Raw genomic sequence first — 13,119 nt, 5'->3', positions numbered from 1 at the left:
GAATCCATGTATCTTGAAATTAAATGCAGTAACTTATCAAAAAAGACTAGAAGTGAATTTCCAGAAACCGGAAGTGGTCAATTATTTCCTGGTTTACAAGCAAAAGTATAAAAAAAACTTGATATTTTTGGAATCAGTGTGGAAGGAGCTATCATATGAAACCGGAAGGTACATTTACTTCACCAGCAGAAGCATATTATATCCCTTATTCCACTCAAAAGTATATAGAAACTATTTATTTATCTCATCAGTATGATGAAATGTTGATAATTATGTGTTAATTATAGCTTTGAGTAAACCGGAACTGCCTTTTCAATGATTTTGATGTGGAATACTTTCAATCGTTCTCTAAACAATTGGTTTCTATTTATTATTATTATTATTATTATTATTATTATTATTATTATTATTATTATTATTATTATTATTATTATTATTATTATTATTATTATTATCTTCAGCGTAATTTTGTTCTCGCATAAAATTTTTGTTTTGCAAAATGTCTCTTAGATGTTTCTTGTTTCGTATATAGTATCATACAGTTTATGCACTTTTTATTTTTACCCATTTTAAACCAAACACTTTTCTTTGTATGAGTTATCTCCCCGAACACTGTTTTCCTGGTGACTATATCTCCGTAACTGCAAAAAAAGAAAATTGCTCGTACAACTTTTGCATGATTTGTCCTATTTTGACAGAAGCGAAATGAACACTCCATATGAGAGTTATTTCCCCTCATGCATTGATATTAGGGATATTTCGGTGGAAAGACATTCAGAGCTTATTATCGCCCCTGTAATGGATGCGCCCATGATATTTTTATAAGAGTTAGTTTTTGAGGCTGTTGAGAGGGGCAGAGGTGTTAGATATGTTGATGTGCAGTTAAAGCAGTGCGTAATATGAGGAAGGCGCTACCTTTAATGCCAGCTTTATACTTAAACTAATCTATATCCTACATATTGATTGGCTGTTGGTTGTTTAACATCCAGTGGCAAATATTTCATGCATGTTCAGGACGAATGTCCTAGGCTACACTAACATATAGTTTTTGTCTTAAATAAAATTATAAGTTCAGATGGAAAATGTTTAGGGAACTTCAAAAGGCAGGAGGGGGTTATGGTATTTTCCTAAAAAAATATATTCTTATTCCCAAATTGATGAAAAAAAACTGTTCAAGCAGAGGACAAAAAAAATATTTTGAATCCAGATCTTCACCAAAAATGGTTTTATCTTTCAGATATGCAAAATAAATTTAACTATTATGTATATCTAAAAATATTTAAAACTTCCCAAACCGCACAGGGAAGTCTGTACACAGTAATTTTTTAGGTGATAATACGGCTGTATTTGCCAATTTGTTATGACGAACCTTAATATTAGTGTTAAATTTTGACTAAATAATTTTAAGTGATCGCGATGAAGGGGTTCAGTGAAAAAAATCTGACTCAAACAAAAAAATTCGTATTCCTGATCATCTTCAGTTTGTTAGTTCTACATCAATTTCATGTCCTAATTCAGAGTCAGTTTTATGACATTTCTTGCATATTTTTTTTTTTTGTTAGCTCACTTTTCAAGTTTTTATATGACAGCAAAATACATTTTAGAATGGAAATGGGAAATACAAGCATGTCAAAAATTTGCTTTCAAGTAATGCTTTATCATGTCATAGTTGTTTTCAAGAAGACACATTTGGTTTCAAGACAATAACTTTAGTATAAGTGAATGGATCTCTATGAAATTGTACTAGAAGGTTCAATACACAAAAGAAAGATTGGAATTGATTTTGGGGTTATGGTACAACATTTTTGGGGGTGTTTTTTTTTATCAAAATTTTGGGTTTTTCTAAAAAAGATTACCATATTTACATTGATTATACTAATCTAGTATATATAGATGCAACAAATACTGATTTGGGAGGAGATGCACACAAAATAGGATGTTTTAATTATTTTATCTGTAATTTGTGCATTTTTCCTATGATGTGTACTTCTTCATAATGTCGACATGAGTATCATGATATCATGGATAAAGAAAATATATTTGGTAAGTATATTCACAATTGAGCAAAATTGACATGCGCAAGTGCAAGGCAAAAGGATCTTCTTTCCCTTTAATTCCCAAAATTGCACATGATTTTTTTCTCGCAGAAACACATGAGTTATTTGGTAAATAAAACACTTGTCATTGTTTAAAACTTTCAGTAATACAAATTAAGTTTGGCCTTTTTGAATGTTTCACTGATTGTGTGGAAATTTTAACCGAAAATGTACAAAATACTTGATGAAATTGCAGCAGAATTATCTGCAGAATTATTGATAACTTTCCTCACTATATATTCACAAGGATATAACTAACATATTGTCCATGCTATTCTGATCTGAGTTTTTATTCATACATATACTGGCATGGCTGGTGCTGTTCCAAGTTGTCTTCTTTTTCTGTTTCTTTTGAAGTATTTATTTAACCTGCTCAGTCACTATAAAGTGTTACAATTCTTATTTAGACGCAACACATAAATAGTGACCAAAAAGGTACCGCTTTCACATGAGAGAAGCTAGGAAAAAAAATAAATGTACACATTTTCAATATTTTTGTAGGACTTAATACTATCAATATCATATGAAATTAAGTAGATATGTAGTTAGAGACTTCTGCTGAAGAGAAATGTTTGGGTTCACTTGATACCTGTTTTCAAATTAGTCCATATTAAAGTTGAAGGGTCCCAAATTAAAATATGTTTGATTTCAACTGACATAAAAAATTTGGTGTTTTTTATATGCTAAATATACATTGTACATCTGCGGTCATATCAGGCTGTGCATGGCGAAGCATTTTATTGCCTTTAGATTTGTACTTTTTTATTTTGGTCATGAAAATAAATGTGTAGTTCTGTTGTGAAGTTGCTAACATGAGAGTACCCAAATTGCACCTATATTGTCAATTTTTTTCTCCAACTTTTTTTTATGAACCAGACAAAAGTTTATTCTGTGCTTATTTTTTAGACTATCCTTGTTTACAATATAGTTACACCAATTTAATTTTGAGTTCATGTAGAGTCATAGAAAAATGGATTTGAACTGACCTCCAAACAATCCATGATTCTGTAATGAGGTCAGTACCCAAATTCCATACATCATTACATGTTATTTCAAATCCTTAAAACTGGAATATAAACAGATGTTTTGTTTTATTTCTTCAAATATTTCAAACAACTTTTTTTAAGAACCAGACAGGGGGGCGTCGTCATTAAGGTTTTGAATTAGTCTGTGGGCTATATGACTTACCTTGATCACATTCAAAAGTATAACCAACGTCCTTATCACTGTTCTTTGATATGGGGAATTATGTGACAGGTGAACATAAGTAGTCATGGTCAACCAGTGCACCGGAGTTTACCCAACATACCGCATGGCCATTATAAAAACATCCCGAAATGTATTGCTTGCAGAGGTTTTTTCTCTGTTACCATGGCTGGACGGAACTTTTAAGTTAAATATGTGATCATTAATTATGATTTTGTGCCTTTTAAATGAAGTACCTGTGATTATTAAGGAACTTTGTTTTGACCTCACTGATGAAGCAGACGAAACATGGCGTCAGATGTTGTTGTCCAAACTTCGGTAATTTCCGTGGTACAATAAAATCTAAAGTAACTTCACAACCAAAATTTCTGAATTCTTGTTTTTGTAAACAAATAAAAATTCATGTCGTATTTCACATCGAAATTATTCCTATCTGTCCCGTTTTTTCAAGTTCGCGTTGAAACTTTAATTCGGCAGCCATTAAAAGAAAATAATCGTTAGAGATTTAACGAGAGTGACGAAACTTTTCAGATGGGTCGTGTAGAGAGAGTTATCGGTCATTATTCCAAAACGATGCTTCTACCATAAGTGCCAGCTAAACATGCTAAAGCTGGAATATAAAAACAATATAGTACAAAAAACGACATAATTTACGATTTTCAATGATATCCCCAATCGCTACGATGTCAATGTTACACAATGTACATGTACACTATCAGGCCTTGTAACTATTGAAAGTGTTTTTGTTATTCACGCTTGACTTTCGTGACCACTTGATATGAATTATATATATCTTTGAGAAAAGAACCATATATCTACGACTAAACTCCTGTGTCATACATAGATGAACAATATATATAGCTTCAAATACATGTAGCAGCAACTGTTTACATGAAGTTTCAAGTGTGTGAAAATAATTTAAAGTAAGCAGACTAATATAGCAACTCTTCTTATAATTTCAAGAATATCCAAATTACATATTAATATTAATATGCCATCAACTGAATTTAAAGAGCTCAAAAGCCTCATAATGGGTGAGTTTCAACGAAATTAAATCCCCCACGAAAATTTGTGCTTTTACAGTAATTACATGTAATATTTTCCGGTTGTACAACATGACAAAATTCCAATAATTCAACGACATTTTAAAGTACTTTATAGGTACCCTGTACTTGTATGATATACTACCTTTACTTTTAAGTTTTGTTTCTGGAGATTGTATAAAGTGATCAACACTTATTCAATTCCCGGACCGTTGATTTATGTGATAATATCATATATTCCTATTTAGTTAAGTATTGTTATGGGCAGGAGGTATTTGAAATTCTTGAAAAGGACTCTCTTTGTACAAAAACAATGACAGATATACACGAAATGAAAAGTTACGTTATACCTAGTCCACAGATCTTTAAAACCTTTCAAAATCCTTGTACAACACCTACGGGTGTAAGTCGTTATTGTGGTGTAAAGCAAATCTATACAAGATTTTAACTTGTGAGCGAACAGTTGTTTCAAAATTAAAAAAAAAATAATAAACGAACTTTTTTTTCTCACATTGTTGATGATTACGACGTATAAATGTATATCAATGTATATAAATGATTTAGTATAATTCAAAATGTATCTATTCATCTACATTTTAAATAACTCACACATATAACAGATATGACTATAAAACGATATTCGCCTCAGCGAGTGCCGTATATTAATGTTTTTACGTTATTCGGCTATCCATGTCCATTGACCAGTGTTCAAAATTTCGTGTATATAAAGACACATTCGATGTATCTAGTTACAGTTATACAGGTTTATAAAAGTTTGGCAACAATAAATATTTCATTTGACGGGCTGACCACACGTTATGCAAATCTAAAGTTTTATGAAAAGGGTATATGATATATGTAGCTCAGATAATTAGGTCTAATAGACTAGTCTAATCAGATGAGATTCGGAACAAGCTTGATATCATGTATATATCTAATACATGGTATATACGTTGATCATATCAGATATTATGTTTGTATTATATCGAATACACATCGTGGTAAAAAAAATCACAAAAATACTGAGGAAAATTTAAAACGGAAAGGATAAAACACATTAAACAAATGGACAACAACTGTCATATTCCTGACTTGGGACAGGCATTTTTAAATGTAGAAAATGGTGGATTGAACTTTGTTTTATAGCACTAAACCTCTCACCTTTACAACAGTCGCATCAAATTCCTTTGTATATAAAACGAGGCGCGAACAAAACAGATATAATAATAAAATGGTCAACATATAGGTACAGCAGTGATCACTGTGTTACAATTTTAAAACAAACAATTTTACAAAAAAGCACACAAGCATCTATCAAATTAAAAAACACCTTCATTGCTTCGCGTGTCTGACGTCAGAAAATTAATACGTCACATAGGAAGAAATTATGTCGTTCAATGTTTACACAAAACTATTTTATAATTACACATAGGAAATGTTGGCATACAGGGTTAAAAAATCAAAAGTATGTTAGAATTAATTTCAGAAATAGATCGAGGTTTAAAATTGTCCAAACGTTCTGTAGGATTCCTAAGAATCCAAAATGAATAACACCACTACTCGATTAGACTAATTTTGTCGTTTGTCGTCCAACGTATTTTCTAATTTATAATAGAACTATAACATAATGACATTTAACAGTTTATCCGTATCCGTTCAACGACCAAGACGCAGTGAGCTGTCTATGTTTATCCGGTCATGTTTTTATCTATTCCGGTCATTGCCAATGTTAGTTAGGTCATTATCAACGTTTGTCAGGTCATGTTTTTATCTATTCCGGTCATTGCCAATGTTAATTAGGTCATTATCAACGTTGGTCCGGTCATGTTTTTATCTATTCCGGTTATTGCCAATGTTAGTTAGGTCATTATCAACGTTGGTCCGGTCATGTTTTTATCTATTCCGGTCATTGCCAATGTTAATTAGGTCATTATCAACGTTTGTCAGGTCATGTTTTTATCTATTCCGGTCATTGCCAATGTTAGTTAGGTCATTATCAACGTTTGTCAGGTCATGTTTTTATCTATTCCAGTCATTGCCAATGTTAGTTAGGTCATTATCAACGTTGGTCCAGTCATGTTTTTATCTATTCCGGTCATTGCCAATGTTAATTAGGTCATTATCAACGTTTGTCAGGTCATGTTTTTATCTATTCCGGTCATTGCCAATGTTAATTAGGTCATTATCAACGTTGGTCCGGTCATGTTTTTATCTATTCCGGTCATTGCCAATGTTAATTAGGTCATTATCAACGTTTGTCAGGTCATGTTTTTATCTATTCCGGTCATTGCCAATGTTAATTAGGTCATTATCAACGTTGGTCCGGTCATGTTTTTATCTATTCCGGTCATTGCCAATGTTAATTAGGTCATTATCAACGTTTGTCAGGTCATGTTTTTATCTATTCCGGTCATTGCCAATGTTAGTTAGGTTATTATAAACGTTTGTCCGGTCATGTTTTTATCTATTCCGGTTATTGCCAATGTTAGTTAGGTCATTATCAACGTTTGTCCGGTCATGTTTTTATCTATTCCGGTCATTGCCAATGTTAGTTAGGTCATTATCAACGTTTGTCGGGTCATGTTTTTATCTATTCCAGTCATTGCCAATGTTAGTTAGGTCATTATCAACGTTGGTCCAGTCATGTTTTTATCTTTCGTTCATTTCAAATGTTAGTTAGGTCATTATCAACGTTTGTCCGGTCATGTTTTTATCTATTCCGGTCATTGCCAATGTTAGTTAGGTCATTATCAACGTTTGTCCGGTCATGTTTTTATCTATTCCGGTCATTGTCAATGTTAGTTAGGTCATTATCAACGTATGTCTGGTTATGTTTATATCTATTCTGGTCATTGCCAATGTTAGTAAGGTCATTATCAACGTTGGTCCGGCCATGTTTTTATCTATTCAGGTCATTGCCAATGTCAGTAAGGTCATTATCAACGTTGGTCCGGTCATGGTTTTATCTATTCCGGTCATAACCAATGTTAGTTAGGTCATTATCAACGTTGGTCCGGTCATGTATTCATCTATTCAGGTCATTGCCAATGTAAGTTAGGTCATTATCAACGTTTGTCCGGTCATTTTTTATCTTTCGTTCATTTCAAATGTTAGTTAGGTCATTATCAACGTTTGTCCGGTCATGTTTTTATCTATTCCGGTCATTGCCAATGTTAGTTAGGTCATTATCAACATTTGTCCGAACATGTTTTTATCTATTCCGGTCATTGCCAATGTTAGTTAGGTCATTATCAACGTTGGTCCGGTCATGTTTTTATCTATTCATGTCATTGCCAATGTTAGTAAGGTCATTATCAACGTTTTTCCGGTCATGTTTTTATCTTTTGTTCATTTCAAATGTTAGTTAGGTCATTATCAACGTTTGTCCGGTCATGTTTTTATCTTTCGGTGATTGTCAATGTTAGTTAGGTCATTATCAACGTTTGTCCGGTCATGTTTTTATCTTTCGTTCATTTCAAAAGTTAGTTAGGTCATTATCAACGTTTGTCTGGTCATGTTTTTATCCATTCCGGTCATTGCCAATGTTAGTTTGGTCATTATCAACATTTGTCCGGACATGTTTTTATCTATTCCGGTCATTGCCAATGTTAGTTAGGTCATTATCAACGTTGGTCCGGTCATGTTCTTATCTATTCAGGTCATTGCCAATATTAGTAAGGTCATTATCAACGTTTGTCTGGTCATGTTTTTATCTTTTGTTCATTTCAAATGTTAGTTAGGTCATTATCAACGTTTGTCCGGTCATGTTTTTATCTTTCGGTCATTGCCAATGTTAGTTAGGTCATTATCAACGTTGGTCCGGTCATGTTTTTATCTATTCCGGTCATTGCCAATGTTAGTAAGGTCATTATCAACGTTTGTCAGGTCATGGTTTTTTATCTATTCCGGTCATTGCCAATGTTAGTTAGGTCATTATCAACGTTTTTCAGGTCATGTTTTTATCTATTCCGGTTATTGCCAATGTCAGTAAGGTCATTATCAACGTTTGTCCGGTCATGTTTTCATCTATTCCGGTCATTGCCAATGTTAATTAGGTCATTATCAACGTTTGTCCGGTCATGTTTTTATCTATTCCGGTCATTGCCAATGTTAGTTAGGTCATTATCAACGTTTGTCAGGTCATGTTTTTATCTATTCCGGTCATTGCCAATGTTAGTTAGGTCATTATCAACGTTTGTCCGGTCATGTTTTCATCTATTCCGGTCATTGCCAATGTTAGTTAGGTCATTATAAACGTTGGTCCGGTCATGTTTTTATCTATTCAGGTCCATGCCAATGTTAGTAAGGTCATTATCGACGTTGGTCCGGTCATGTTTTTATCTAGTCCGGTCATTGCCAATGTTTGTTAAGTCATTATCAACGTTTGTCCTGTCATGTTTTTATCTATTCAGGTCATTGCCAATGTTAGTTAGGTCATTATCAGCGTTTGTCAGGTCGAGTTTTCGTATGCTTTAAAACAAATTTCGTTTTTTATTCTCGTATATTGATGTTTCAGTTGCATCAAATTTCATTATGTTGACAATGACGTGTAAACAAAATGTCACAAATAGGGATACAAGAACAACACGAACCCCTTAGGTTGATTTCAGGTGCTCCGGAAAGGTAGGAAATCCTACTTTACAGGTAACACCTGTCGTGCCGCTCGTGTTATAACAAAGCCGGTAAATAGTGGAACTCGGAAGGTCGATGCGTACACAAAACAGACATAATCGGTAAAATAGTCAAAATATGGTTACAGCAGTCATCACTGTGTAAACCTCTTTAATACCATTTGAAAACAAGAACCTCTTAACCCTTAAAAATCTATCAGTGTTGATGTGTTGTTAATGCCGGACGGGGGATATAAGTTATAATACAAAAAGGCGCAAACCAAACATGTACATAGATTAACAATCGATTTATATCCAGACAACATTGGTAAGTTGGCACAACATTGGCCAAGCCTATCCACATGAACTGGTCCATCGTAGTATTTCAACGTTGGTCCAACCTATAAGTGCAAAGTGGCCTTATGTTGGCCCAACGTGATGGCTAAACATTGGCACAATGTCGTAAGGTTGTATACAATACATTGGCCCAACATTGGCTCATTGATTAAATGATTATACCGACGTTGGACAAACGTTGCACCAACGTAGAAATAAAATCTAATAACAAACATTTGCTCTCCGTAAGTTCAATTTGTATACTTTTCTTTCCATATGAAGGATTCTAATTCCTGGTTCTTACATCAATTCAAAATTGTGAAAATGTTTTTTTTTTTTATAATTTTGCAATTATTTCGTTTTATAGATCTAATATACCATGATCTGTCTTACATGCTACCAGAAAATTTTGGTTTTTTGCCCTTTTCTCTCCATACTTCTGAACTTCCATGTAATATTTCCCAATGAATGTTTCAGTAACCAACAACTTATCAATATCTCTCCATGAGTACTCATTGAATGCACATATATAATATATTAAATCCTCCTACAAAATAAAAACAAAAAGACAATCAACACATTTCTTTCCGGTGTTTGGGCACATTAAAAATAACTTGAAGTTTTGGTTCAGTCGATGTTTTTTTTTAAGAATGGAATTTGGAAGACTATTCATTAGATAGAACTTGACCTCTTAAAATTTCCGGACCTGTACAGGTACATGTTAGCTTTAGACCACTCTTGTTAACGGGTCTACCCTGAACATACCTGCGAGTGTATAGACCTGTGGACTAGTAGACTTCGCTGTATATGACCAAACCTGTGGAACGGTCTGCTTATGACAAGTTTGTAAATGTGGTTCATATAGTTTTCTCGGTTCTCATTTTATTTTAAATAGATTAGACCGTTGGGTTTTCTGTTTGAATGGTTTCACACTAATATTTTTTTTGGAGACCTTAATACCTTTCTGTTTGATATGAGTACAGGCTCCGTGTTGAAGACCACACATTGACCATAATGGTTTTCTTTCACAGATTGTGACATTGATAGAAAAATTTCTCATTGGTACCCATACCACATATTGTTATATCTTATAAAGACATTCTTAAGTCAGGAGCCTCTAGCTTTTGTGCGACTTATATATTTTTTTTCTTCTATTTCTATCTCATTTAGATGTTTTAGAGTTAAGTATGACGTCATATGAGTTTGACTATTCCTCTGGTATTCTTTCGTCCCTTTTGTCCTTCAATAAATCCCGTTAATCGTCAGAAAGACCGAATATCGAATACCAAAAAAGCTAACCGGTCAATCGCACTTTTTTTCACTTATGATAGATTTGAAATGAATTTATTGAATTCACCAAATAATTTTGTTGTTTTCAAAAAATATCATCGTGGGAATTAATTTGACAGAACAATTGTCCAGTATGTTGATTGCTTTTTATTTAAAAAATCATAACATTAATTGGGATTAAACAATTTTTCTATCAGCTCGGGACAGGATTTTGATAAACAACATGTTTATTAAACAGTAACTTTAAATCAGTAATCCTATTAAATTTTACGATCTACTTCATTATTTTATGTTTGATATAATATTGCGTAGATTCACACCTAAATGTGCATCCTTCATCGTGCAAGGCTGTGTCATACTGTAAACGTGAATATTTAATTAATGTATATTAGATGGTACGAGTAACAGGCCCAATTAGTTCAAATTGAAACACTCTACATTATTGTCAGAAACACAAACAAACAATAAAAGAATCATCGGTTTCAGACATTTACGATTCATAGAGATCAAGAAGTTTTTTTCATTTTTTAATCTGAAGTTATTACAAACGCAATAGTAAATACAGTGTTTTGGATTATTTAAAGTCAAACTTTGCCAGGAGCCCTCACAGACAAACTTAATAATACCAAAGGACAAACTTCAACTCATTGTATTATAGATACGTTCATTTGTAGACTTATATAGATATTACATTCAAACATCAACTTGAACTACCGGTTAACCGGTTAATCAGTCAAACGGTTAGGCAAAACGGTACGATTTAACAATACTACTTTGAACAGATCATGGTTATAACAGCGGTTTGAATTAGGTATATTAACTGTTAGTCAAGACATGGAAGGAGTTTACTCGGTGTCCTTAACCATGATGTCAGGCCTTGTCACCGCTCACACTACTTTGAGGAAGGATAGAGCTATTTTGGTGTTGTTTTTCACTAGTTATGATTATGATATGGCATCCAAAACGATTGACATTAACCTAGAACCTTGAGATCAGATTTGGATAGAAATGACCAATAAGGTATCAAATCTTGTTGATGTTGATAAGACTTTCAGCGCAGTTAGGATATTCAGCCACACCAGTCGCATAGCATTACGGTATTTAAAATGTTAAGTTTCGGCCTACAAAGGAAAACAGTGAATGCTCTCTTATTACGGTTACCATTTTGTTCTTGTTTTTAACATTTTGTAATAATTAATAAGTTTACAAGCACATTCAATTTATTGTTTTTGTTTTGCATGTACAACAAATCTACCTATTATATGTGTAACGGAGTTGCGCAGCTGTGTTATAATCTCCCTTTGCTAAACACGGAATGATCCAAAATGAACTACGTCACTGTCAGAGAAAGGAATAACAAAGTGTATATTTAGATAAATTATATGGTAATGATTTGGTAGACGTTTCATCCAACTTACTGGATATTTAAGAGAAGATTTTGCTATTCTCATAAAAGAATTATACCTTCTTAAATGGACCTGTGAAAAGTATATCTTGTTAAAGAAATATTTTGTACTAGGTCTCAAATTGACCACCTGGATTTATCATTAATCTGCCTTCTATTCATCACTACATGGGTTTATCAATAGTCCGACCAAAGAAATTTGCATTACTAAACCAAATTTATGTTTTAGGTTCACTGTTTTCATGTAAATTATGTGGAATATATTTAATAAAGTATCTGAACATCTGTATTTGGTCTCATTTGCCAGAGCTTAGTCGCAGCGGAACGAACCATTAATCGACAAGAGGGAACGATGACGCATAGTCACTCGACCCTCCTGTTACATATGAAACGAAGATTATATACGATAAATATTTATAATTATTATGTCACAATTCATTGTAATAGGATTTCAAAATGCTTAAACGTTTAAATATCGGACAACTATTAATAAAGATATTGGGAATGGATCAATAAGTTCAAACACACACAACTTTAGATTTTGTGCATTTGTTTTAAATATGATTTTTAATTGATAGTTGCATTTCATCCAGGTGGAAATACAACATTTATTTACCGGATAATAACATTCTTATGTGAAATGAAATCTTCTGACTAGTATTAAATAGATTTGTCCATTTAGAATATGAAGTAGATAACCTAAAGCATGTGTTGAACATGGGATTGCATAAAACATAATCAGTAATATCAGTACCACTCATTTGTTGTTCCGGCCATTGCATTGGTATCTTGGTATACCACAAGTATTCATACAATGATCGATCTAAAAATAAAAAGTCCTTTAATTTTTAGTACATATGAGGGTTGTTTTCTAGCCTAATTTAAAGAACCAACATGTATAAAGTAGCATTGAGCTGCTATATACATGTATTGTTTTCATTTGGAATTGTAGATATTGTTCTTTGCGTGTAAGGAAAACAGAGACATAGACACGATTACCAGTCAGTGTATTGTATCTTAAAGACGAAGCGAAGTCATCACTCACAATTATACTTGACAAGGTAAAGAAATCGTCATCCAGAGTACACGCATAGAAAACCATTCAAATACCAAAAGTTATAAAACTTAAATGT

Source organism: Mytilus edulis, chromosome 14 (assembly GCF_963676685.1).
Source record: "Mytilus edulis chromosome 14, xbMytEdul2.2, whole genome shotgun sequence".
NCBI classification, from domain to species: Eukaryota; Metazoa; Mollusca; class Bivalvia; order Mytilida; family Mytilidae; genus Mytilus; species Mytilus edulis.
This window is presented reverse-complemented; position numbering follows the sequence as displayed.